The sequence below is a fragment of the Scyliorhinus torazame genome, chromosome 22 (genome assembly GCF_047496885.1).
Source record: "Scyliorhinus torazame isolate Kashiwa2021f chromosome 22, sScyTor2.1, whole genome shotgun sequence".
NCBI lineage: Eukaryota > Metazoa > Chordata > Chondrichthyes > Carcharhiniformes > Scyliorhinidae > Scyliorhinus > Scyliorhinus torazame.
Genome location: NC_092728.1, coordinates 76938974 through 76966204, shown reverse-complemented (window position 1 = coordinate 76966204; position 27231 = coordinate 76938974). Strand labels below are relative to the sequence as shown.

General features: G+C 45.6%; 1 protein-coding gene across 4 annotated transcripts in view; it reads right to left on the bottom strand.

The window, feature by feature from the left end:
• Positions 1–24926, bottom strand: part of rc3h2 (ring finger and CCCH-type domains 2) — a 193627-nt gene extending 168701 nt beyond the window's left edge. For 2 of the 4 annotated variants that reach the window (XR_011937645.1, XM_072488392.1), the window contains exon 1: positions 24576–24926. The gene's annotated coding sequence lies outside the window, so the exon portion shown is untranslated. The remainder of the gene's footprint in view (positions 1–24575) is intronic. The other 2 variants (XM_072488391.1, XM_072488393.1) reach the window with 1 other exon arrangement.
• Positions 24927–27231: the final 2305 nt, after the last annotated feature.

Genomic DNA, 27231 nt, shown 5'->3' with positions numbered 1-27231 from the left:
TTTCTTCGTAATCACCTATATAAAGTATGATTAAGTATTTGAGCTTTGCCCTGCGCACTTAAACATATTCTCACCCTCTTTGTCCCTATTAGACCCCACTGTACTACTATTTTATTACATGTAGTGCAATATTTTTGGGTATCCAAACAGCAATTCTATTCTCAATAACTCTTGGTCAGTCTTATTTTCCTCTATTTCCCCCTCAGTGTATCGTATTCAGCCTGATTCTAGCTTTATAAATTCACCTGACATGCATAGTGTACCTTTCTATATTTGTTTCATCATAATCCCAATCTCCCTCAACAGGAACACTGGCTTTGGGTCTGCCACCTTCGATGAAATGTACCTAGCTGTACCTGAAACATGTCCGCAGTGCATACCTTATTCCATTGCAATTTTTCCTGTCTTTAGTTTGATTTGGCCCTGCTAGATCCCTTCTCATTCCACTGAAATGAGATAACTTTCAATTTAGAAGATAGGCTGGCTATTAATTCTTCTCCATTTGTAGATTAATATTGGCCACTTTTACCCATGATCCCGCATAGACATTTGGCAACATCTCCTTCCTATTTGGTTGAAGAACATCCTGGCAAAGAAAGATCTCCGAATCACATTTCAGAAACTCCTCCCCCTCCATCATTAATTACTTGAATATCAATTGGAAGTGGTTGTTCTTGCACATTTCTTTGTTTCCCTGCAGATTTTCTCTTCGATCTCTCATTATTCAGAAGCCTTTGGAATACCACCTCCAGTAGTGGGATTTTGCCTACCCTGCTTCGCAACTCCAACCAAATGGATCTGTCCTTGCTTCCTCAAAGGACATCCTCTTTTTCCAACACTATAATGTTTCCTTCGTCAGCACTATCGCCCACCTCTCCTTTTCCTTCGCTTTCTATTCTGAACACAAACCTAGAATATTAAGCACCCAGCCATCTCTTTTTATAAGCCACATTTCTTTTATTGCCAGTACATCATAATACTGCACAACCATTTGTGCTTTTAACTCACCAACTTTATTCACCACACTTTGTGCGTTTACATACATGCATTCTAAGCCCACCTTCGTATTCCTTGCAGTAATTCAGTCTATTGCTTCATTCTCCAGTACTATCCAACACTCTCACTCCTTTAGGCACCTTAAGGTAGCACAGTGGTTAGCACTGTGTCTTCACAGCACCAGGGACCTAGTTTGGATTCCCGGCTGGGTCACAGTCTGTGCGGAGTCTGCATGTTCTCCCCATGTCTGTGTGGATTTTCTCCGGGTGCTCTGGGGTTTCCTCCCATTAGTCCCGAAAGACATGCTGTTAGGTAATTTGGACATTGAATTCTCCCTCCGTGTACCCGAACAGGTGGCAGAATGTGGCCACTAGGTGCTTTTCACAGTAACCTCATTGCAATGTAAGCCTACTTGCGACAATAAAGATTATTATTTGTCTTTTCGATTGGCTAGATGCTGGCACCTATATAATAGCACGATTTAAAATAAAAATGGTAACTTCTATATCAAACCTATGATTTGAGAATCGAGTGTACAAGAATTGTACACGTAAGTACGTAAGCATGTTTAGAATACTCTTGTACTTATGTCACTTCCATTTCCACTGCCATTGAAAGAGTCTAGTATGTAGACTTGCTGTAAACATTACCGGAGTGTTATGTTGTTCTTTCTGGGAATTAAATGGAAAATACATGAATGTAAAACTTAACAAGAACACTAAACCCAATCCCTTTACAGAGCAAACAATAACCCTGGTTATTGGTTGCATGGGTAGCAGAAATACAAGCTTCATAAACATGCAGTGGCAATTTAGCTTTGGCAGAGTGCCAATAAAATACAATCACAAAATCCCAACCAATAGCATACTGCATTGGAAAGGCATGATTTTCCATTCCTTTGATGACACCCAGATACAAATATGTTCTCGATTTAAAGATGTTACCAAAGTTAGTGCTAAAAGCAGATATCTATCCTAATTGTGCATGTCAAGGCTACAGAATGGTATTTTGGCACTTGTCGTTATTTGTCCAGCTTCATTGCAACACAGAAACTACCAGGACCAAGTTTGAGAAAAATATTTTTGATGGGGGTGATTCCAGGAGAAGGGTGTCTCCTGCCCTTATTCTTCAAATAAACATTTTTGATTTAATTTGAGATTTGCAACTTACAGACTTCCACAATCATGAAATAAAAAGGTCAAGAGCATGCAAGTTGGCGGGGTTTCTCAGACTCGAAAAAATTAAATTCACCTTCAGGGTTCGTTGCAGGAGTTTGCTCGGAGGTGGCAGCCATTCATTGACTTCTTTGAGAAAAATTAAACTGTCAGCTGGGGAGGGGGTGGGCATGGGAGAGATGAGTAACGATAGGAGAACCGACGGAGGGGTGGTTGTGGAAGGTGGCACTGTTTGCGTAAGCCATGTTGGCTGGGGTTTGTTGGGAATTTTATTGTGTTTTTGTTGAAATTTGATGTTTAAAATTGTTAAAATTATAAATGCCTCAACAAAATATTTTCTAAAAAAAAGAGCATGCAAGTTAAGATAGAGGGGGAAACATCAACAGTCCTCACATGGCAACGACAATTACAAAATATCCAATATTAGCAATACTAACATGGGAGATATAAAATCTAATAGGAATATAAAAAGTAGAAATTGCAACATAGTAAAAATGTCAAAAATGCTGGACCAACAGATTGGATCCAAAATTTAAAATTGATACAAAAAACATGACCGACACCGAATTTCATTAATTCAATGCTCCAGGGCCAATGACAATATTTTCAAGATCAGTTCATGACTGCAATTGTACAAATATATTGCACAAATACTACCAAGAGGGATTTGAAATTCTATCATTCTTTAATTCATATTAACTTTAGGACCAATGCCAGGAAATTATTCTTCATTCACTGAATGATCAACATGTAGAGTAGACTCCCAGATAGGGAAAGGGGAAGAGAGAGGTACAGTAAAGAGGAAGTTGGGACGCGTGAGTATAGGTTTTCTTTCCTACATGGGGGAGTTTGGATCAGCCAAATTCTCTTCATTTTTATCTGCTTTCTCTTATTAAGTGCATGTGGCTTAAAGTTTTGACTCCATAACCAATCTATTTTATGCTTGAACTACTTTTGCAGCACTTGCACTTTACTGAAGATAGTAAATAATTGTTGCACATAGATCACAAAACTGCACAATCTTACAGTAAGCAAAAGTTTATTCTGCTTTGCTTAATAGTTACTGAGCTTTTAAAATTGAGATTATTAAAAAGGGCAGCATAACATGTTCCAGCACATCATAAAGGGCTGATTTTACAAAGGGTATTTACAATAGTAAAAGTAGTCCATTTTAGAACCAAACTGTTCAAACACAAATTCAAACAAAATGACCAATTTTAATACAATTCTATTCAGTGAAAGATAGGCACAGTGAAAATACTGTAGGCTATGCCAAAGCTAACAAATCAGAAACTAATCTAGTTATTTTAAAGATATTTGGTTTTTGAATTCCAGTTTGTAACTAATCTCAACCAGTGCGACAATGGGGCAAAAACTAAAATTGGCCTGAGCTTCCCTTTGTCAAAAGGAGAAATTCCAATAAGGCTGAAGACTACACAACTGCTGGAATGTCACTGTATGGACATCAGGCAATGACAGGATCCATCACCCACCCTGGCCCGTTAACAGCATTCACAGTATAATTTTAACAGCGCAGAGGAAAAAATTAGCAAGGACAAAACAAAAATGATAATTGATTATTCTTATGAATATACTGTTATGTTAAACTTATTTTGCTGGATGTGAGCATTTCTGGCTACGCAAGCATTGATCACCCATCCCCAACGGTCCTCAGGAAGGTGGTAGTGAGCTGCCTTCTTGAATCACTACAGTCCATGCGGTGTAGGTACCCCTAGTGCTGTGGAAGGGAGTTCCAGGGTTTTGAATCAGCAGTGAAGCAACAGCGATGTAGTTCCAAGTCAGAATGGTGTGCGACTTACAGGTGGTGGTGTCCCCATGCATCTCCTGCCCTTGTCCTGCTAGGTGGTAGAAGTCCGGTGTTTAGAAGATGTTGATGAAGCACTGTAGCAACTCACCAGAGATCTTGTAGACAGTACATGCTTCTGCCACTTTGTGTATCGATGGTGGAAGAAGTGATTGTTTAAGGTGTTGGTTGGAGTGCCAATCAAACAGGTTGTTTTGATCTGGGTGGCATTGAGCTTCTGGAGTGTTGTTGGAGCTGCACGTCTCCAGGAAAATGGAGAATATCCCATCACATCCTGACTTTGTGTTGCAGATCAGGCTTTGCAGAGTCAGGAGGAGAATTACTTGTCTCGCAGAATTCTCCGACTCTGGCCGGCATTTATTTGATTGAGCCCTATGAGTGGTTAATCCCCCCCTAAAGGATTCAGCAATGATATGCCACTGAATATCAAGGGAGATAGTTAAGATTCTCTCTTTTTGGAGATGGTCATTGGCTGGCACGATTGTTACTGAAATGCTAAAACCTGCACCACCTGTAGAACTAGATCTCTGTAAGACAAAAACAACAAAGTGTTTTTCCCTTTTCTATCCACCTGCAACCTTTGATTACGCTGACCATAGCAACCTGCTCCAATGCCGTTCTCTAGCTTGGTGGAAGAGCACTGGCCTAATTACATTAATTTGTCAGTCAGAAAAAGCATAAGTTTCTCATCCCACTCACACACCATTACCTCTGATGTTGCACCCCCCCTCCCCACCACTACACGAACTATCCTTTGCCCAGCTTATTTCCGATGTGGAGATGCCGGCGTTGAACTGGGGTGAGCACAGTAAGAAGTCTTATTTCTAGTCTACATGCTGCTTCTTGGCATCAACAAACATGTCAAAATGATGACACCCAGCTCTACCCTCATCACCATCTCTCAACTCTTGCTTGCACTGTCCCTAAAATCAGGCTCCACAGCCGAAATTCAGTGTTGGATGTACAGAAACTTGCTCCCAATATAAAGACCCAAAAACTTTGTGCTGAGCCACTGACTTCATAACTCAATCCTGCATCTGCTCGAGATTGAACAAAATTTTTTGCAATGTCGGTGTCAAATTTGACCTAAAGATGAGCCTCAGACCACATAAGCAATAGGACCATTTATTTCCACCTCCATAACGTCAGCTGACTCTTCACCTGTTGCTGAAACCCTCACCAATGCCTTTGTTACCACAAGACTTGACTATTTCAATGCTTTGCTGGCTGACCCTTTATATTCTAACCTCCATAAACTCAAGGCCACCAAAGTCTCTGTTGCCCAAGTCCTAAAGTACACCAATGCCCATTCCTGCCACTCCTGTGCTCACTGATTTAAACTGCTCCTGGTCAAACAATATCTTGACTTTTAAATTTCTAATCCTGGTTATCAAACCCAACCATGGCCTCATCTAAATGTCTCTACCTCTCACTCCTCCATTAAAAACGTTCCTTAAAACTAATCTCTTTGATCAAGATTTAGGTCATCTGACCTAATCTCACTTTATAAAACAAAGTTTTGACACAAAGCTACATAAATCTCCTCTGAGGTAGATTGGGATGTTTTACTTTGTGAAAAAGGCTATAGGAAAGAGGAAAATTCCATTAGTTATTAGGAGTGACCCTCCCAACTTTCCTGCATTCAGGGGGAAGACCCTGGATTATCATATTGGAGGAAGAAATGTTCAGCAAATTGCTTGCTCAGTTTTGTACTGCTTGTTTCTTCGCTAAGGTAGTTGTTGAGGGATTGGAATCTCTTAATTCTTTCATGTATACATTATATATTTATATTTTATACACATACCAGCAGCCACTTTGCACTCCTCCCAGTTTCCCAAGCTCCAGTCTGACTCAAATCCAGATTTTGCACCTTCCCTGCAGCAATAAGGCCACAGCAATGACAGCAATTGTACCATATCAATATTAATGAAAAAACACAAAAAACATCAGCCCACTATAAAGTAACAGCAACAAATAAATACAGTAAGAGCAATATCTCCAGGCTCTAACTTCCCACTCCCGCCCAACCCAACTACTTCACAAAATATGACATGTCCCTTATCAAAGATTCTTTGGCTTGAGTTTTGGTTAAAGGGCTGTGGCAGAAAAGAAAAGGAGAGATTTAAAAAGTAATAAAATGACAGGAGGTGGGAAAGAAATGAGAACGTTGGAGATGGAAAAGCACAAGGGGCGGGGGACAAAGAAATGCTCACACAGGAGAGAACCCAAGTAATACAAATCAACTATAGTAAGCAACACCAAGGCGAATCCAACAGCATGGGTATGGTATTTCAAAGGTAGAAAATCAACATTACTTTATTCTAAGTCACACTGGCCACTTTCTGATGTTGACAGTGGGAGGAACAGGGATAACTAGCATGAGGGAAGGGAGATAGAAAAACATAGAACAGTATGAAATGAAAATGAATGAAAATCGCTTATTGTCACAAGTAGGCTTCAAATGAAGTTACTGTGAAAAGTCCCTAGTATAGCACAGTACAGGCCCTTCAGCCCACAATGTTGTGCCGACCATTTATCCTAATCGAAGATCAACCTAACCCACACCCCTTCAATTTACTGCTGTCCATATGCCTGTCTAAGAGTCACTTAAATGTCCCCAATGACTCTGGACTCCACCACCTCTGCTGGCAGTGCATTCCACACAACCACCACTCTGTGTAAAGAACGTACCTCTGACATCTCCCCTATACCTTCCTCCAATCACCTTAAAATTATGTCCCCTCGTGACAGCCATTTCCACCCTGGGGAAAAATCTCTGGCTATCCACTCTATCCATGCCTCTCATCACCTTGTACACCTCTATCAACTCACCTCTCTTCCTTCTTCACTCCAGTGAGAAAAGCCCTAGCTCCCTCAATCTTTCTTCATAAGCCATGCCCTCCATTCCAGGCAGCATCCTGATAAATCTCCTTTGTACCCTCTCCAAAGCATCCCCATCCTTCCTATAATGAGGCGACCAGAACTGGACACAATATTCCAAGTGTGGTCTAACTAGGGTTTTCAAAAGCTGCAGCAAAACCTCGCGGCTCTTAAACTCAATCCCCCCGTTAATGAAAGCCACTTTCCTGCCTTTAACCCTGTATTCAGCATTCAAATTCGACCTTCCAAAATGAATCACTTCACATTTATCAAGGTTGAACTCCATCTGCCACTTCTCAGCCCAGCTCTGCATCCTGTCAATGTCCTACAACAACCCTCAAACTATCTACAACTCCCCCAACCTTTGTGTCATCGGCAAACTTACTAACCCACCCTTCCACTTCCTCATCCAAGTCATTTAGAAAAACCACAAACAGCAGAGGTCCCAGAACAGATCCTTGCGAGACACAAAGGTCTTCTTTTGACAAGCCAATTCTGTATCCAGACAGCCAAATTTCCCTGTATCCAATGCCCCCTAACTTTCTGAATGAGCCTCCAATGGGGAACCTTATCAAATGCCTTACTGAATCCACATACACCACATCCACTGCCCGGCCTTCATCAATGTGTCTCGTCACATCCTCAAAGAATTCAATGAGGCTTGTGAGGCATGACCTGCCCCTCATAAAGCCATGCTGACTATCTTTAATCAAACTATCTTTTTCTAAATAATCATAAATCCTATCTCTCAGAATCCTTTTCAATATTTTGCTCACCACAGACGCAAGACTGATGGGTCTGTAAATCCCAGGGATTTCCCTATTCCCTTTCTTGAACAGGGGAACAACATTCGCCTCCCTCCAATCATCCGATACTACTCCAGTGGAGAGTGAGGACTCAAAGATCATCGCCAACGGCGCAGCAATCTCCTCCCTCGCTTCCCGTAGTAAACTTTGGTATATCCGGTCAGGCCCAGGGGACTTATCAAGCCTGATGCTTTTCAAAATTTCCAGCACATTTTTCTTCTTAATATCAACCTGTTTGAGTCTATTAACCTGGTTCACACTGTTCTCATGAGCAACAAGGTCCCCCTCTCTAGTGAATACTGAAGAGAGGACGAGAAAATAATTAAATCTACTTGCCTCATCACAAAAACTAAAATGAAATACCACAAAAGTAGAACAAAAATCATCAATAGCAACCATCAAGACAGATTTGATTTTTAAAATTCTATTTTATCCACTTTAAAATTGCTGATCCTCATTATCAATATCTACAAGCTGGTAGTCCTTCACTAAATGGTGAAACTAGCAAAAGGCTTCTGCTACAAATTTTTCTACAGCTGCAGCAATTATGTAGCATTCACTGGTATCGGGTTCCACATTTAAGATTTACATCATTAAATAGCTTAAATGCCAAAAAGGACTATCCTTGACTATATAAGTTTCAAACCACTGTTTAAACAGAGTGAACATACCAGTTATTTAAAACAAAACATCCCAAGTATTCCAATATGTCCAACAGATAATAATCACTCATGTAACAAATGATTAAAAAATATCATAGAATTTACAGTGCAGAAGGAGGCCATTCAGCCCATCGAGTCTGCACCGGCTCTTTGAAAGAGCACCCTACCTAAACCCACACCTCCACCCTATCCCCATAACCCAGTAACCCCACCCAACACGAAGGGCAATTTCGGACACCAAGGGCAATTTAGCATGGCCAATCCACCTAACCTGCACATCTTTGGACTGTGGGAGGAAACCGGAGCACCCGGAGGAAACCCACGCACACACGGGGAGAATGTGCAGACTCCACACAGACAGTGACCCAAGCCAGGAATCGAACCTGGGACCCTGGAGTTGTGAAGCATTTGTGCTAACCACCATGCTACCGTGCTGCCCACAATATCCATGCACCTTCACTTTGCAGAAGACATGCTTTACTTCTACCAAGTGAGGAGCAGCCTTTTTAGACTCTATAGAGCGTCATAGTGCCACAGCTGTGAAGTCTACAAATAGTGTTGGATGGTGAGTGATTCATCAAGCAACAGAGCAGAAAAGGTTAGGATGAAGAAAAATACATTCAGCTAAAGTAGTGTTTATCTAATAATATATATAGCTTTACTTTCTGAAGGGGTTAAAATAAATCTGAACAGCAAGCAGGTCAGAGGAGTGGATGGGCCTAACCACAGGTAGTCAATCACGCGCTACATGTATACATGCATTAGTAGTGACTGGATAACATATACTCACTTGAACAGCAATGAAGTAATCTAGTCTTGTAGAGGTTAGAGATAGCATAGCGCTAACTCTGTAACTTGATTGGTGAAAATTAAATAGATCACTGTCTGTATATTAGTATAAAACTGGTGGTTTAGTTTTTCAGGGAACTTGTGCTCCATCTTGAATGGGTATGAGTTCCCTCGTCTTTGCCTGAATAAGTCAGTTTAAACAAAGGAACTGGAGAAGATACTCCTCTTCCTATCATTTTTGTTTACAAATATTGCAATATGTGACCTCAATGCTTGATGTGATTATTGTGTGAAGCACAACCATTGTCTGCCAAAACTCAAATTCTTGCAGTTATCAGGAATATAGAGGAATCATGAATGTCTATTATATTTATACCATCGCTAAAACCACCTATTTTCACCTCCGTGGCATAACTTGACTTCACTGTCTCAGCCCACCTGAAGCCGAAGCATTCATTCATAGTTTTTATTACCACTAGGCTTGACTATTACAACGCTCTCCCATATTCTACCCTCAACTCTGGGTCATCCAAAACTCTGCTGGCCAGGCTGTCCTTATCACCCCTGTGCTCTCTTGACCTACAAGGAGTCCCAGTCAGACAACTTATTGATTTTAAAATTCTCATCCTGGTTTCCAGATTCCTCCATTGCCTTTCCCCTCACGTCTCTGTAATCTCCATTCACAACCGTTTCAGATATTGGAGTTCCTCTAATTCTAGACTATTATGCATATCTAAATTTTACAATTTTATTTATTTATCTTTCACCGCTTATTGTCACAAGTAGGCTTCAAATGAAGTTACTGTGAAAAGCCCCTAGTCGCCACATTCCTGCGCCTGTTTGGGGAGGTTGGTACGGGAATTGAACCGTGCTGCTGGCTTGTCTTGGTCTGCTTTCAAAGCCAGTGATTTAGCCCTGTGCTAAACAGCCCCTCCATGGCCTCGCCCTTCCCAAGCGCTCTAATCTCCTTCGATCTCAATTCCTTTCATGCAATTCTTGACTGATTTGAATTGCTCCACCACTGGTGGCTGTGCTTTCAGCTGCCAAGGCCCTAAGCTCTGGAATTCGCACCCCAAGTTTACCTGGCTCTCCCATATTCTTCCTTTAAACACTCCCTAAAAATCTACCACTTTGACCAAACCTTTGGTGAGGTGCCCTCAAATCGTGGGCGGGATTCTCCGAAATGGAGGCAGAGTTCGCGCCGTCGTGAACGGCGTCGAGGTTCATGACGGCGCGAAACGGCCCCTATCCCGAACGATTCAGGGCCCGATAATGGGCTAGGAGCGGCGGCGCGTCATTTACACGCGCCAGGCCTTGGCACCGCATAAAGGCAACAGCGTATACATGACGCGGCCGGCACCAGAAGGTGTCAGGCGGGGCTGCGGAAGAAAGGAGGTCCTCCTTCAGAGAGGACAGCCCGACGATCGGTGGGTACCGATCGTGGGCCACAGCCCATTTGAGGCCCCCCCACCCCTACCCCCGCAGGCCACCCGCCCAGCATTCCCGACGGCAGCGACCAGGTGTGGACGGCGCCGGGGGAGAACCCGCCATTTTGGGCTGGACGCTCGGCCCATCCGGGCCTGAGAATAGCAGGGGTGCCGGAGAATTGCCATTTTGGGTGTCTCGGGCAATTCTCCGGCCTGCGCCGCGCGGAACTCGACGGGGCCGTTCTTGCCGCTTGGGAGAAATCGCAGGAGGGCGTTGGACCGGCGTCGCGGGAAAATTTGGCGACCCAGGCGATTCTCCCAACTGGCGCGGGAGCGGAGAATCGCACCCCATATGTCTAATTTTGCTTTATCACACACTGTTAAAATGTCTTGTAATGCTGTTATATTAAAAATACATATAAACATTATTTGGTGTTCTGGACAGCATTCTTACTCAGCCATCAATCACTCATTTTTAGCATTACTTTAAGTGGCTTTTATGCACAAAACGTCTGCTTTTTTGCCCACATAACTGTGATTGTGCTTCAAAGTGATGCAGTGTATGCGAACAACTTTGGATAATCAGGGGCTGGTTTAGCACACTGGGCTAAATCGCTGGCTTTTAAAGCAGACCAAGCAGGCCAGCAGCGCGATTCAATTCCCGTACCAGCCTCCCCGAACAGGCGCCGGAATGTGGCGACTACAGTAACTTCATTGAAGCCTACTTGTGACAATAAGTGATTTTCATTTCATTTTCATAATTCTGAACAGTCATAAAGAGGCACTATACAAAGGTATGTCCTTTCTTAAGTTGATGTTATTTATACAAGTTTGTGAGGGGCAGAGGGGCAAGGAAATGGCACAACAGCTACATTAAAAACTTAGTGAATACCATCCATCTCTCATCTGGAATGGCCCTCTGACATATTTATCTTACGGAAGCTCTGAAAAACACAATGTCCCCCGAGATAATCAGTCAGCAAACTGCACCCAGAACCAGAAATCACCATTTAGATATTACAGCTCTGCGAACATCAGGCGGCTGCTGAACGTAATAATGACCCCATCCAGGGAAAGATAGTCCAGAAAAGGCCTTCGACAAAGTTGAATGGAAGTACCTCAGGAGGTACTGGAGCAGTTTGGGCTAGGTACAGGGTGAAACTCTTGTACAATGCCCCCAAGGCGAGTGTTTGGGCCAACACCACCAGTTCTGAATATTTCCAGCTGCACAGAGGCACAAGGCAGGGATTTCCACTTCCTCACTCTTGTTTGCCCTGGTAATCGAACCCCTGGCGATCACTCTGCGAGACGTGAAAAGCTGGAAGGGCATCCAAAGAGGGGGCAGAGAGCACAGAGTGTTGCTTTATGCGGATGACCTGCTACTCTACGTCTCGGACACACAGAACGGCCTGAAAGCAATGATGCAACTTCTGAGAGAGTTTGGAGCCTTCTCGGGCTACAAACTGAACCAGTGCAAGAGTAAGGCATTCCCGGTGGACCCAAACATGGGAGGGAAAGAGCTGGAGGGACTACCATACAAACTAGCCCAAAACAAATTCCACTACCTGAGGTAGCCCATGACTGGACTCAGATCCACAATTGGAATCTGACCAGTCTGGCGGAGGAAGTAAAAAAGGACACACAGAGGTGGATTGCACTCCTACTTTCCCTTGCGGGGAGAGTGCAGACGATCAAAATGAACGTACGGCCGAGGTTCCTCTTCTTGTTGAGATCCATACCTAACTTCTTCCCCAAGGCCTATTTCCACACAAAGAAGACAAAACGATTATGGTGTTTGTGGGGGGTGGGGAAGAACCAGAGGAGGAAAACATGGGCAGTCTAGCCCTGCCGAATTTACTACCACTGGCTGGCTACAGCCAAGAAGGTATACAATTAAAGTACACATCCAACCCAGTGGTGATAGCCAAACTGAAAACATGGGATCAAATGAGGCAGCATTTCAGTCTAACCGAGATGTCCTCCATGGCCCCCATCTGCGTTAACCACAAATTCCCACCGACCATGCTTGACGCTACCTTTAGAAAATTGAGACAGGACCGGGGGACCTTTACGTAGGGACAGACTCACTTTAGAAAATTGAGACAGGACTGGGGGGGCCTTTACGTAGGGACAGACTCACAACCTTGGACAAGCTGATTGAGTACTTGGACCTGCGGACGGAATACAAGCTCAGGCACCTCCAAATTAAATACTTTCTCTTCAAGGAGATGGCAAGGTACCCCAGGGCCCCCCTGAGAGACACTTTCCTACAGGAACTAATCAATCATGGACAGTAAGGAGGGGGGAGAACTATGGAAACATGTACGGATGGTTGCTGTACAGGGCAAGACTACCACTGGATGAAGCTAGATGGAAATGGGAAGATGAATTGGGGACGGAAGTGGGTTGGAGACTCTGGGGCCAACTTCACCTCCTCCTGTGCTTGGCTAAGCCTCATGCAGTTTAAGTGGTGCACAGAGCCCACCTAACCAGAACCCGAATGAGCAGGTTCTTCCCAGAGATGGAGAACAGATGTGAACAGTGCCAGGTAGGCCCGGCCAACCACACGAACATGTTCTGGGACTGCCCCAAGACTGGTCCGGTTCTGGACAGCCTTCTTCGAAGCGACGTCCAAGTTTGTGAGGGTGAGGGTGGAGCCTTGCCCAAGAGTGCCAGATCTTCATATGGAGCAGAGGACCGACACCCTGGCTTTTGCTTCCCTAATCGCAAGCCAGAGAATCCTGCTCGGCTGGCAATCAGCAGCACGGTTATACAGTGGTTAGCACAGTTGTTTCACAGCTCCAGAGTCCCAGGTTGATTCCTGGGTTAGGTCACTGTCTGTTCGGAGTCTACGCATTCTTCCCATGTCTGTGTGGGTTTCCTCCGGTTTCCTCCCAAAGTCCAAAGATGTGCAGATTAGGTGGATTGCCCATGATAAATTGCCCTTAGTGTTCTAAAAGGTTAGGCGGGGTTACTGGGATAGGGTGGAGGCGTGGGCTTAAGTGGGGTGCTCTTTCCAAGGGCCGGTGCAGACTCGATGGTCCTAATGGCCTCCTTCTGCACTGTAAATTCTATGATTCTATGATCACCCACAGCTACAGACTGGCTTGCACCTGGTGAAGATCAAGTACACCACCTGAGGGCTTCCACAAAGTATGGAGGCCATTTATCAGCCTGTTTGGGGCCAACAACTAGGAAGGGTGGGGGAAAGAAGAGAGGGAGTAAGACAAGGGAAGGCACACACAAGAGAAAAGGGATGGGGAGAGGGGAGGGAAGGAAAACCAAGGGAAGCACAGAATGAAGCACAGGAACAAGGGGAGGGGCCACGCATAATACCACCCCCCCCCCTTCCCCAAACAATAAAAACTAAAAGTGCAGAACAGTACATGGCACCCAGGGCAGACGGCAACACTATGAGGGAAACTAAACTACCAATGGGTAGGGGTGGGAGACCCTCGTGTAAAAACAATCATGGTAAATAAGAAACAAGCTTGTTTGTAAATACCAGATACACGAGCTGTTAAACCAAATACAGCAACAAAAGTATTTTTTTTAAAAGATATTACCATTATGAATGGTGCAAATGTAATCTTTCACTCCCGATACTATTCTTTACAGTGTAAAACTACAATAATTGATTACAAAAATACTTTATACACCTCAAGAATTTAAACTCATACTTTCTCATTGAATGGTAGATGAAATTTCAGAGCAAAGGACCTTGGAAGCTGAAGTCACAGCCACCAATGGGTGGGCGATTAAAATCAGGGTTGCACAAGCGGCTAGCAATGGAGGAATGTATATATCTCAAGACTGTAGTAGGGCTGAAGGAGGCAGAGGCAAGCCAAGACCATGGAGGGATTTGAAAATAAGGATGAAAATTTTAAAATAAAGGCTTTACTTAACTTAAGGCCAGTGTAGATCAGTGAGCACAAAGACCAACATGTCACATCACAAAAAGCATTTCCATGTGGACAGGTGGTCTGTTGCAAGTCTTCACTTGCCACATCCCATCATCCCAAAAATGTGCTAACAGGACTCATCTTCATATTTGGTCTGATGGGGGCTGGATGGTTGGGCAAGTATGAAGGAACTCCAAATTAGGCTTCATCCTAGCCACGCAGAAAATCTCCACCTGCATTCTTTCAACATTTGCAGCTGGTATCATATCTGGTTATTTCCATTCTTAATTGAGGGATACGGAGGCCAATTTTGGAAATATAGACTTAAATTGCAGTCACCCAGAGAAAACAAATATGGTATTTTCCTATTTAAAATTGTTAATACCGTACTATACAGTACACAATGAAGTAATCAAAATAGTAACTTTTGTAGCCTTGTTTACGTTCTATAATTTACAAATAAAATTGAAAATAATTCTCCTTGTGTTTAATGCCTCTTGCATCTCTTTACATGCCCACTATTTCGCTGCCTCAACTATTTATAATTTCTACCTCATCCTCAGTACGAATTGGTTCTTCATCTGGGAGGGGAATAGGTGGGGAAAAAAATCCACAAAACATAACAAAGTTATGAATGACATGATAAAGAACAGTTTTACAAGTGCTGTGGGATAAGGGCCTGTGCTCCAGATAAGGGCCTAACAAAAAGTGATATTTTTCCCTGAACCAAAGCAAAATAACAAGGTTAATTTTAAAGCAACACAAGTCAACAATTTCTTCTTTACACACATTTCTGAAAACCTCATCAGATTTTCTCTACTTAAGTTAGTCTTATTATTACATCTATCCCTCGCTAGCAAGGATGATTGATTGGACTAGATCTGGGATTGGATATTTTATGGCATGTAAGCAGTCTGATCATCTCTTATCAGTTCGGTTTCAACAACCCTTTAGGTGAGCACTACTCATTTACACTCTTCCCCCCCACCCCACTCCCAAACACCGTCCACCCGATCCTATCCCTGTAACCCCACCTAACCTGCACATCCCTGGACACTCGGGGTACTTTAGCATGGCCAATCCACCTAACCCGCACACTTTGGACTGTGGGAGGAAACCGGAGCACCTGGAGTAAACCCACGCAGACACGGGGAGAACGTACACACTCCACACAGTCACCCGAGGCCGGAATTGAATTTGGGCAATTTGCTGAGGCAGCAGAGCTAACACTGTGCCACCGTGCTGCCCTCGCTTCTGACTTGTTCTTTTCACCATTCACTTTTCCTCTTAATTTTGTCACTGATCGGTCTCAAAATGATGGGATCCTTCCCACAGACACTGTCGCCATTGCATTTGATCCAAGATGATGGTCTACCAGTTGCTGATGTCAATGTTGCGTATCTTCATATTGGCTTTCAGCATATTCTTGAAGCACTTGGGTCCTTCTCTGGCATTAGCCAGAGTTAGCTTGGAGAAAATGACATACTTTGGGAGCTGGTACCGGACTTCTAAACTACATGACCAACCCAACAAAGCTAATGGCAGATTATCATAGCCTTGATGCTTGTGGTGCCTGCTTGAAGGCACTGATGTTGCTGCATCTATCCTGCCACTTCCACTTGACTCATACAAGTGTTGGAAAGATAACCCATGAGAGGTCGACTACATTCAGTGTATTAAACAAAGCTCACACACCTTTACAACAGGATGGTTTAGCTAAAGAAAAGAGCCCAAGAATAATTTACAGACGAAAAGCAATGCGATCCAGTGAGAGTTAACATGGTAGAAGAGATAGGATTCCAAGGATGGAGAAATAGTAAGGCAATGGGATTCAGGGAGGCAGCTAATGAGAGAGTAGAAACAAGATTACCATAGGTTCCTGATAGTAGGAAAGATAGAGAGAAAGTGAAAAAGGTGCAGAGGGCCAAATATAGATGGCTGTGAAGTACAAGCAGAGACACAGATTGACAGATGCTTCAGGGACAAGATGGGGTGAGGCTGCAGACGATTAGTAAATGGGGATAAAGATTTTTTAAATTTAGAGCATTGAGAAAAATGGTGCTAATGAAATTTGGTAATGGACAATTGAGACTTCCTGCAGCACACCAGCTGAGTTATGGAACAATTAAGAGTGTCACTCAAGCAGCCAGTGAGAAGACTGGAGATAACAGAGATGTTGATAAGGGCTTTTTAAGTTGGTTGCAGTTGGGGCAAGCTTAAATAGCAGTGAATAATCATGATGAAAAGAGCAAGGCTTGAAACGAAATGAAAATCGCTTATTGTCACGAGTAGGCTTCAATGAAGTTACTGTGAAAAGCCCCTAGTCGCCACATTCCGGTGCCTGTTCGGGGAGGCTGGTACTTCAAAGCTCAGCTACACACCTTGTAAAGGAATAGGAAGTAAACCCATCTCTCTAGGCTTTGGGAATGCAACCATAGAATAGAAAGTTTAAAACTGCAGCTATCAATATCACTGCTACCCTGGCCTCAAGAAAACCTTCTATATCATCACCATAATAAAGATTCTGAAATTGAGCACAGGTCATTACTTAGAACCCTTTGAAGGTTGATCGCCAGTGTACATTTGCCTACTCCGAATGCAGTTGCCGTATTGAAATTGTAACATGGTACCCAAAATGTCAGCCAGTTATGTTGCCACATATTATGGTGCTAGCATGTTTGAACTACTGTAATAATTTGTTCCTATAAACACATACAAGTGTCCATTACACAGATCTGATTTACATCATCTTTTAAATCACAGTATTTAACCTATAAATAAGATCAGCTGGCCAGAAATTCATTGATATTTCAGAAAGGTACAAAACTATTTGCAATTCTGCACAGTCATGTGAAGAATTACATCACAAAATTACTATGACTGTATTTCAGAAGAAATTTTAAGGAAGGGGGAAGTGTGTGGATGGCAGGAATGGAAATAAATTGGTGGAAGTACCGGATATTATCCAATAAATACCAAACGATGAATCAAACTTTTATTTTGGACTCGTGCATAAATTCTCAGCACAAACAGGACCCAAGCTTTTTAATCACCCACAATTCACCAATGATATTATTCTACTTTAGATGATGTCAATAATAAAATTAGCACTTTTCTTCTTCCCAAATATCAACTGAACTCTAATGAAATTTGTAATAACCTATTAAAAGACATCTTACTCGGGACTTCCGGTAGGGCTCTGTAGGGGGAAAACGTGCACGGGGCAGCTCCTGCCACAGAACTAGGTTTTCAGGGTTTTTTTTCTCCTGTTTTGTGCTTGTTTTGGCCGGGGGGGGTTTCTTTTTCTTTCTCCTATTCCCTGAGGGATTTTTACTTTTGTGCAAAAAAAAACGGAGAGGAGGGGGAAAAAAGAGAGAGAAAGGACCCACGCAGCACGTTCCGGGAAGTACGAGCAGGGGAAAAAGAGAAGAGGCCGAAAGTGACGGCGCCAGGCAAAGGGGGGGGGGGGGGGGTGGAACCACTCAACAGAGGAGGGAAAGCAAACGAGGATTGGAGCAGGGGATAGAGGGACAAAGGAGGGATCTACGGGAGAGGGGGAGAAGGGGGAGGAAAGGGAGACTGGGGAGGGGGGCGGCACAGGAAGGGAGGGAACAGAGGGGGGGGGGGCGGAACACAGGGACGGAGGGACAAACAAGGCTAAAAAAGGAACAGCAATAGGGCTACAGAGTGCCACAACCAAGGGCTTGGAACAAGGAATCGCTGCAAGCAGTACGGCCTCTGGGCGAAGGGAGATCCCAGAGTGCAGGGGACTACCCGCGTGGCGGCCGCACAGCGGGCGACCATGCCGGGGGTCCCCTTGGACTGAGGGAAACCCCGGAGCGCAGGGACCCGACCACATGGAGAGAGCAGTGACAGCGGCCATCCTGGATGGCCCCCTAACACGGGGGAACCCCGGAGGGCAGGGGCACGTCCACCAGGTAAATATGGTTAATCCCACAGGAGCAAGGGGACAGAAGCCCCCCACCAGGATAGTCACCTGGAACGCAAGGGGACTCAACGGCCCAGTGAAAAGATCCAGAGTCCTCAACCACCTAAGAAACATGAAGGCAGACATAATCTTCCTTCAAGAGATGCACCTGAGAGAGTAGGACCGACTGCGGGTAAGAAAGGGCTGGGTGGGACAGACCTACCATTCCTGTTACGAGACGAGGGCCAGGGGGGTGGCAATACTGATCAGCAAATGGACGATGTTTAGGGCGACAAAGACGGTTACGGACGCAGGGAGACGGCACGTCATGGTTAGCGGGACCCTGGATGGGGCACCGGTGGTACTAGTTAACGTGTACGTGCCCAACTGGGATGATACAAGCTTCATCAAGAAGACCATGGCAGAAATCCCTGACACAGTGACGCAGGGGGAGGAGAGGAGAAGGAGGAGGGACTTCAACTGTGTACAGGACCCAACGACTGACAGATCAAACCCAAGATGGTGAAAACCTCAAACATGGCAAGGGAACTCGGTCACTTTATGGAACAGATGGGAGCGGTGGCCCCTGGAGGTTCACCCACCCAGGGGAGGAGGAGTTTTCCTTCTTCTCCCCAGTACACAACGTATACACCAGAATTGACTTCCTTGTGGTGGGGAAAACGGTGCTTCCAGGGATAGACAAAGTGGAATACTCCGCAATTGTGATATCAGACCACGCTCCACACTACATGGACGTGAGGCTGTAGACGGGCAGGGCTTAACGCCCCACATGGAGGTTGGACGTTGCACTACTAGCTGACAAGGCCTTCAACGTAAATATATCGCGTTACAAAGGAACTTTGATCTGCTCTCCACCAGGAAAGCAGTGCTTCAACTCCGCCAAGCACATGGGACTCTATACGAACATGGAGACAAAGCCAGCTGCCTGCTGGCACACCAGCTGAGAAAGCAGGCAGCCACCAGAGAAATTGCACAAATCAGAGATACAAGAGGCACATTAGAAACAGAGCCAGTAAAGATCAACAAAGCTTTCAAGGCCTTTTACCAAGGGCTGTATACCTCAGAGCCTCCAATGGGGGAGTCCGGGCTGAAACGGTTCCTTGATGGACTGGACAAACCAGTCGTGGGGGAGAGCAGAAAAAGGGGCCTGGAAGCACCACTAGCACTGGGAAAGACCATGGACAGCATTAGCTCCATGCAGGTGGGGGAAGGCGCTGGGACCAGACAGATTCCCGGCGGACTTCTACAGAGAATTTGCGACAGCTTTGGCCGCGCACCTGCAGGAGATGTTCACAGACTCGCTGGCTAAGGGCACACTGCCACCCACGCAAGCAGAGGCCTCAATCTCGCTGATACCCAAGAAAGATAAAGACCCAACGAAATGTGGGTCATACAGACCCATCTCACTGCTGAACGCAGATGCCAAAATACTGGCCAAGATTCTAGCCAAAAGGCTAGAAGACTGCGTGCCAGAGGTGGTCGCAGAAGACCAGACGGGCTTTGTCAAAGGTAGACAGCTTACCTCCAACATCAGGCGCCTGCTGAACGTGATAATGACCCCATCGGGGGAGAGAACACCAGAGGTGATAGTCTCCCTAGAGGCAGAAAAGGCCTTCGACAGCGAGGAAATACCTCAGAGGTACTGGAGCGGTTCAGGCTTGAAACAGGATTCACCTCCTGGGTAAAACTCCTATACAACGCTCCCATGGCGAGCGTACGGACAAACAACACCAAATCCCGATACTTCCAGCTGCACCAGACAAAGATGCCTATTGTCCCCGCTGCTGTTCACCCTAGCGATCGAGCCACTAGCAATTGCGCTCAGAGCGGCAAAAGGCTGGAGGGGGATCAGAAGGGGCGGCAGAGAGCACAGAGTCGCACTCTATGCAGATGACCTGCTCCTCTACATTTCGGACCCACAAAACAGCTTGGGCGGAATCATCGCGCTCCTGAAAGAGTTTGGCACCTTCCCGGGCTACAAACTCAAGATGAGCAAAAGTGAGATCTTCCCGGTATGCCCACAAGTAGGTGGGGCAGCACTAATGGGACAGCCTTTAAACAAGCCCGACACAAATTCCGCTACCTAGGGATCCAAATAGCCCATGACTGGAAAGGGATCCACAAATGGAACCTCACCAGTCTGACAGAGGAAGTAAAAAAGGACATGCAAAGATGGAACACACTCCCACTCTCCCTTGCGGGGGGAGTCCAGATGATCAAAATGAACGTGCTGCCCAGGTACCTCTTCCTATTCAGATCCATACCGATCTACATCCCCAAGGCCTTTTTCAAAGCATTAGACAAACTAAATCAGGGTGTTCGTTTGGTGGGGGGGGGAAAGAATGCTAGGATCCCAAAGAAGGTCTTACAAAAAACAAAATCAAGGGGAGGGTAATTCTACCACTGGGCGGCGACAGCCGAGCGAATAAGGGGATGGATCAAGGAGCCAGAAGCCGAGTGGGTGTGCGCGGAAGAGGCCTCCTGTAAGGGGACCTCCCTCCGGGCCCTCGCCAAGGCAGTACTCCCATTCCCACCCAAAAAACACTCCAGCAGCCCGGTGGTGATAGCCACCCTCCAGTCCTGGAACCAACTACAGCAGCAATTTGGCCTGACCAAAATGTCGGACAAAGCTGCCATCTGCAACAACCATAGGTTCACACCAGCACTGACTGACGCCACCTTCAAAAGGTGGAGACAGGACGGGGGGACACTGACAGTCAGGGACCTATACACAGACGGCAGGGTCGCAACACTGGATGAAAGAGAAATTCCAGCTAGCCAGGGGGAACGAGCCAAGGTACCTGCAACTCAAAAACTTCCTACGAAAAGGAGACAAGGACTTACCGACAACCGCCACGACAGACATTACTGGAAGAGTTACTGGATGCAAGCATATTAGAGAAAAGGAAACTGTAGCGACATGTATGACCGACTGGTGGAAGGGGCAGACACCGTACTGGACGCAACAAGAATGAAATGGGAGGAGGACCTGGGGATCGAAATAGGGGACTCTGGAGCGAAGCACTACATAGGGCCAACTCCACCTCCACGTGCGCAAGGCTCAGCCTGACGCAACTAAAAGTGGTACATAGAGCCCGCATGAGTAGGTTCTTCCCGGAGGTGGAGGATAGATGTGAACGGTGCCAAGGAGGCCCGGCCAACCACGCCCACATATTCTGGTCTTGCCCCAGACTTGTGGAGTATTGGACTGCCTTCTTCGAGGCAATGTCCAAAGTGGTGGGGGTGAGGACGGAGCCATGCCCGAAAGTGGCAGTCTTCGAGGTTTCAGACCAGCCAGATCTACTTCTGGGGAGGAGGAGGGAAGACGTCCTTGCCTTTGCCTCCCTGATCGCCCACCGTAGAATCCTGTTCGGCTGGCGGTCAGCATCATCACCCAAAGCTGCAGACTGGCTGTCCGACCTCTCGGAATCTCTCCAAATGGAGAAAATCAAATTCGCCATCCGATGGTCAGACGACGGCTTCCACAGAATGTGGGAGCCATTCACCCAATTGTTCCAGGACTTGTTTGTGGCCAAGAAACAAGCAGAAGAATAGCCAGGTAGCAAAGAACCAGGGGAAAGCAGCCAAAGCATGAGAGGGAGAGATAGACCGGGGGGGTTCAGCTCAATCTAAGAAGGAAAGGCGAACCTTCTTGGTGGGGTGGGGGTGACAGGGAACAACAGAGGAGAGCCAGGGTGGTAGGTGGGGTGGAGGTGGGGAGAGGAGGAGGCAGGGAAACATTAACTAACCTGACATCCACAGAAACAAAGAAAAAGGAGAATACAGGCGGAGGATGGGATGGCCGGCTGAAGCAGTAGAGTGCACGAGAAGACAACGGGGGTGAAATCCGTCCGAGAGAAGAAAGGGGCAACATCGGCACTAGACCCATTCGAGGAGTGCCGTCTGGAATTGTCTCTCCAGCACAAACAGATGCCTACTTATCATATCCTGTGTACACAACGGCAAATATACTCTGTTCAAAAATCCAATAAAAAACATTTATTTAAAAAAAGACATCTTACTCAGGGCAACTTAAAGCGTCTGCAGGTATGACAATAAACACTAGAATAGCACTTTTAGACAAGCAGATTATCAGAGAAACAACTAAGAACAGCAAGGTATCTAATATGTAATTAGAAACTTATTGATGCATCATAGAGCATCTATTCAAAGCTAGGCTCAGTCCACTGCTTGACACAGGCACAAATGCTCCATTTGCAATTTGGTTATTGCTAAAGAAAATTGAGACAGATTTCCAATATTTAATCACAATCCAAACAAAAAAATGTGTTGGTAACTTAACAGAAACAAAAGGTCTATCAACATTTTAAAATCTGACATTTAAAATATCAATGTGTTGGAATTCCTCCAGGTACAGTTGGAACTAATTTTGCTCTACTACATTATTTGTGACTGTTTATCAAAACAATGTTGCTATATCAACTGAATATACACATGCATTACAGTAAAACAAATTAATTTGCATCTCTAAGCTGGGTATTGTAGTAATGTGATTATGTTACTGAGCCAGTAATCCAGAGGCATGGGCTAAAATCAGAGAATGGGAATTCATATCCCACCAGGAAAGTTTAGGAATTTATATCCAATTTTAAAAATATGGAAATAAAGACAGACCATGAAGCTGTTAGACTATTTGAAAATCCAATTGGCTCACTCGTTTCTTTAAAAGAAAAAGGAAGGAATTATTCCATTCTTGCCCAGTCTACCCTCACAAAACATATTTGACTATTAGCAGCCCTGAGAAGTCGCCGAGCAACCACTGAGTTGCATCAACCCACTAGAGAAATTCAGCAGCTCAAGGAGGCACCAAACCACCATCTTTTCAGGACAACAAAAGATGGGCAAGAAATACTGTCCTTGCCAGCAATACCTACATTCGGAGAGAGAAAACTAAAAAAAAAAATCAATGCTTCCAAATATAGTATCCATTAACAGTAACAGGAAGATCTGCCAATTTGCAACTTTCGATGCTTAAATTATGTATCAATGCAAAAATGGGTACAACAAATTACCAGCTACAAAGCACAACCACAAATGGATCTGCACAAACTCAAAAACACGGCAAGCTGCTCTTCAAATTGACTTGAAACTAAAACAGCAGGTCTTTTGAAGTCTATGGTTTCTATATTTGAACACGGGAAGGGCGTGACTTTACATGACGGAAGCTTCGAGTCAGGTCATCTGTGGTTACCATAATAAATCAACAGTGAATATCATGGTATATCACTGGCTGTTAGATCAAGGAAGATACCCGGTGAGATTAAGACTGGTCATCGAGTCGGCCCAGCCCGATTTGAGAGAAAGCGAGACATGTGCAACGACCACTCTGCCAGGCACAAGGATGGATTGCAGGCTTGGGCACGCTTATTGCGCGTACTCAATGGGAACAAATAGCGACTACGAGAGGATGTTTCGGCGTTAATTCTGAAATGAAACCTGCGACGTTATTTTTCTTCCTGAGGGAGTGTCAAAACGTTTCGGATTAGAAATTCTGTTTGAATTGCCAGCGGGGAGGAGCCCTTCAAAAAAAAAAAGCACCTCGCCCCCTTCGAGCCGAAAGAAAGAGAAGGGTGGTGAACTCGGACAGCCGAGAAGATAGTCTGATATTTAAATAAAAAAGACGCGACGGCCACTCCAAAGACTCTTGTCAGAGCGGCACCGACACGCCCACGGCCTCTCGGCTCTGACACTTAGGGGAAAACATGGCGATTACACTGTTCTTCGTGTCGGGGGGGGGGGGGGGTTAGGGGTGCGGAAGGGCCGTTGATCAAACACAATCTGTCTGCAGCTCAACGAAAAAATTCGCCGGGCCCCGCTTTCAATTGCGCGCGGTCGGGTGTCCAGCTGGTTAATGTCAGCGGGGTTAAAGCAGCCGCAACACGGCCAGCGGGAGCAAACCTCAACCGAGCTTGACAGGCAAGGCCAGCTCCCTCCCACCTCCCCACCCACAACAATGATCGACGTGCCGCTAAGCCAATGGCGCTCGAACCCCGGCCTGATTGACGGGGCGATGGCCAATCGGCGGCCGTGCCGATGGGCGGGGCGGGCAGCCCAGCAGGTTGGGTTGTCTTGACAGCTGCTGCCCGTAAGGCTGGGGCGGCCCGGGGAGGGTGAAGCGAGCGAGAGAGGGAGAAAACTCTTACCTTTTCTGTAGGCACTAAGAAGAAGAAGTAACATCCATCTTTCCATCGAAGAAAGAAAAACTTTAATAAGTTAACTTCACAGAAGCAATTAATAAATACATGTAAACAAGCGGCTTGACCGCGGGTCATAAAAGCCGACGGAATGTCGAGTCGCTGGCGGTGCAGCCCTGCTCCGGCTCCGACATTTTACTCCGGATCGCGGCGACTCCCCGTCAGGGAGACCTTAACAGGAAGGGAGCATCCCCCCCAAGCCGTGTATCCCTCCGCGCAACGGTCTCTCCTCAAAACAAACATTCATCTTCTCAGGTATGGAAGCTTCCCGATCATTCCCTCCGCGGAGGAGGGAGGGAGGGGAGGGGTACGAACGCCGACGCTCGTTTCTCCTCCCTCCCCGGTGCGCGCGACCCGCCTCCCTCCCTCCCTCCCTCACCCCCCGGTTCTATTTTTTGGGGTTTGCCAGGCGCTACTTTCCGCGGAGGGATGCGGCGGAGTGGAGCGGTGCGGCCGGAACGAGCCGTTTTTTTTGAGGCGGAGGCGACAGTTTGACAGAGAGGGAGAGCGACCGAGCTGCTCGGTGGCCCCGCCACAAAAGGGAATAAATACTGTTATCAGGGAGATTTCACATCGTCTTACCTATGAGCACGATCGACAGTAAACGCCACAAGCGTCTGCATCCCCCCCCCCCCCCCCCCAGCTTGGGAGGTGACCGACCACCTTAAGTTGGTTATGTTGACATGCCGAAAAGTTGGCCAAGTTAAGAGTTGTGTCCTCAGGCACGCGGCGTGTTTAAGAAGCCGAGAGAGGCGCGGCGTCCGTGGAATAATAACCGTTCGCTTTTGCTGAAGGAACAGTGCAAATGAAAGTTGTTGTGCTACCGAACAGGGCGAGCGACTGAAAAAAAAAAACCCCTCCCGCATCAAAACAAAACGTTCCCGGAGGCTACTCGGGGAATAATGAACGCCTTTGTCCTGCGTCCAGAAAGGCTACTCGTTGGACGATTTGTTAATAGTTGGCAATTTTTAAAAAAAATTATCGTACTGTATGTACTCCCGTCTAAATAATACTCGATGCGTGTACATTTGGGCGGTCGAGCCCCGCAGAAGTGAAGTGATCGGAAAGTCACAACATTGCCGGTGTCGCCGAATCAACTCAAAAATTTTGCAGTGAACAACCGGGTCGTTTCTGGAGGAATAATAAATGTCTCACAAATAACCCCCTGTGTGGCGGTGGCAATCTGCTGGGATGACATTTGGCGCACTGAGGGGCTGTTGGTGGAAACTACTGGCACCTGCCGCCAGCGCAAAAAAAAACAAAGTAAAACACAGCAGCAACGAACACATAAAATCAATTTTAAGAGCCATACCACGGAGTCACTTTTGGCAGTAGTCTAATTTCAGAAAATAGTCCAAAACTTTCAAGTTTCGCTGTTGTGATTTATTGGTGGCCTCGCCAGCTTCCTTAAATTCGATTCGCTCGCTTATTTTAAATATGGTAAAGAATGGGGAAGACAAGAATAGATTACCACCTGTGCTCCTCTCATGGGATATTAATGTAAGGCTGCATACACCATAATCCATAAAGTTGCCTTGCATAGATCTTGGTACAGTTAATACAATATACTTCCAATTCTGTGTTCTCCCTGCATGACAAATTATGTTAAATTGACGTTGTAGTAGGGATGGGGAAAGAAAGCATAATATCTGCTCAAAGGCCTCAGCCACACCATGACAAGAGCAGCCCAGGAAAGTTCTCTCACAAATCGCTCCTTCTTCTGGGCATTGTAAGAATTCCATTCATCATTGTGCCATGACAACACTATTGACACAGTCAACTGAGTATGTACAGAATCATAAGGACATTTGCCCATGCTATCCAATAATACTGAAAGGGGGAGGGTGGCAGTGTGAAATGAGTGTGGGCAGGTATAATTCAGTTTTTAGTGAGCATAGGGCTAGAACACAAAATTCTCCCAGAGAAGCCACAGGATAGCTGAAGTGAGAAATAGAAAATATGTTGCACTGGTGCCGAATGGACTACTTTTCCGAGATTTCAGATGAAACACATTTTGGGACAAAATGTAGGGAGGTTCGTTCTACGTCTGTCTACTTGATCCAAGAGTGCTGTGCCACGTATCTGAAATGGAAAGAGTTTCATTTCTGTTGATGTGTAAAAAATTAAAAAGAAATAAAATTTTTGCCGAAACAAAAATTCAAACACTTAAATGTTTATTTATTCTTTCGTATGGTAGCACGGTAGCATTGTGGATAGCACAAGTGCTTCTCAGCTCCAGGGTCCCAGGTTCGATTCCGGCTTGGGTCACTGTCTGTGCGGAGTCTGCACGTTCTCCCAGTGTGTGCGTGGGTTTCCTCCGGGTGCTCCGGTTTTCTCCCACAGTCCAAAGATGTGCAGGTTAGGTGGATTGGCCATTCTAAATTGCCCTTAGTGTCCAAAAATTGCCCTTAGTGTTGGGTGGGGTTACTGGGTTATGGGGATAGGGTGGAGGTGTTGACCTTGGGTAGGGTGCTCTTTCCAAGAGCCGGTGCAGACTCGATGGGCCGAATGGCCTACACTGTAAATTCTATGAAATCTATGAAATGATGTGGTGTCACTGGCTAGGCCAGCATCTATTGCCCATCCAAACAAAGAAAAGTACAGC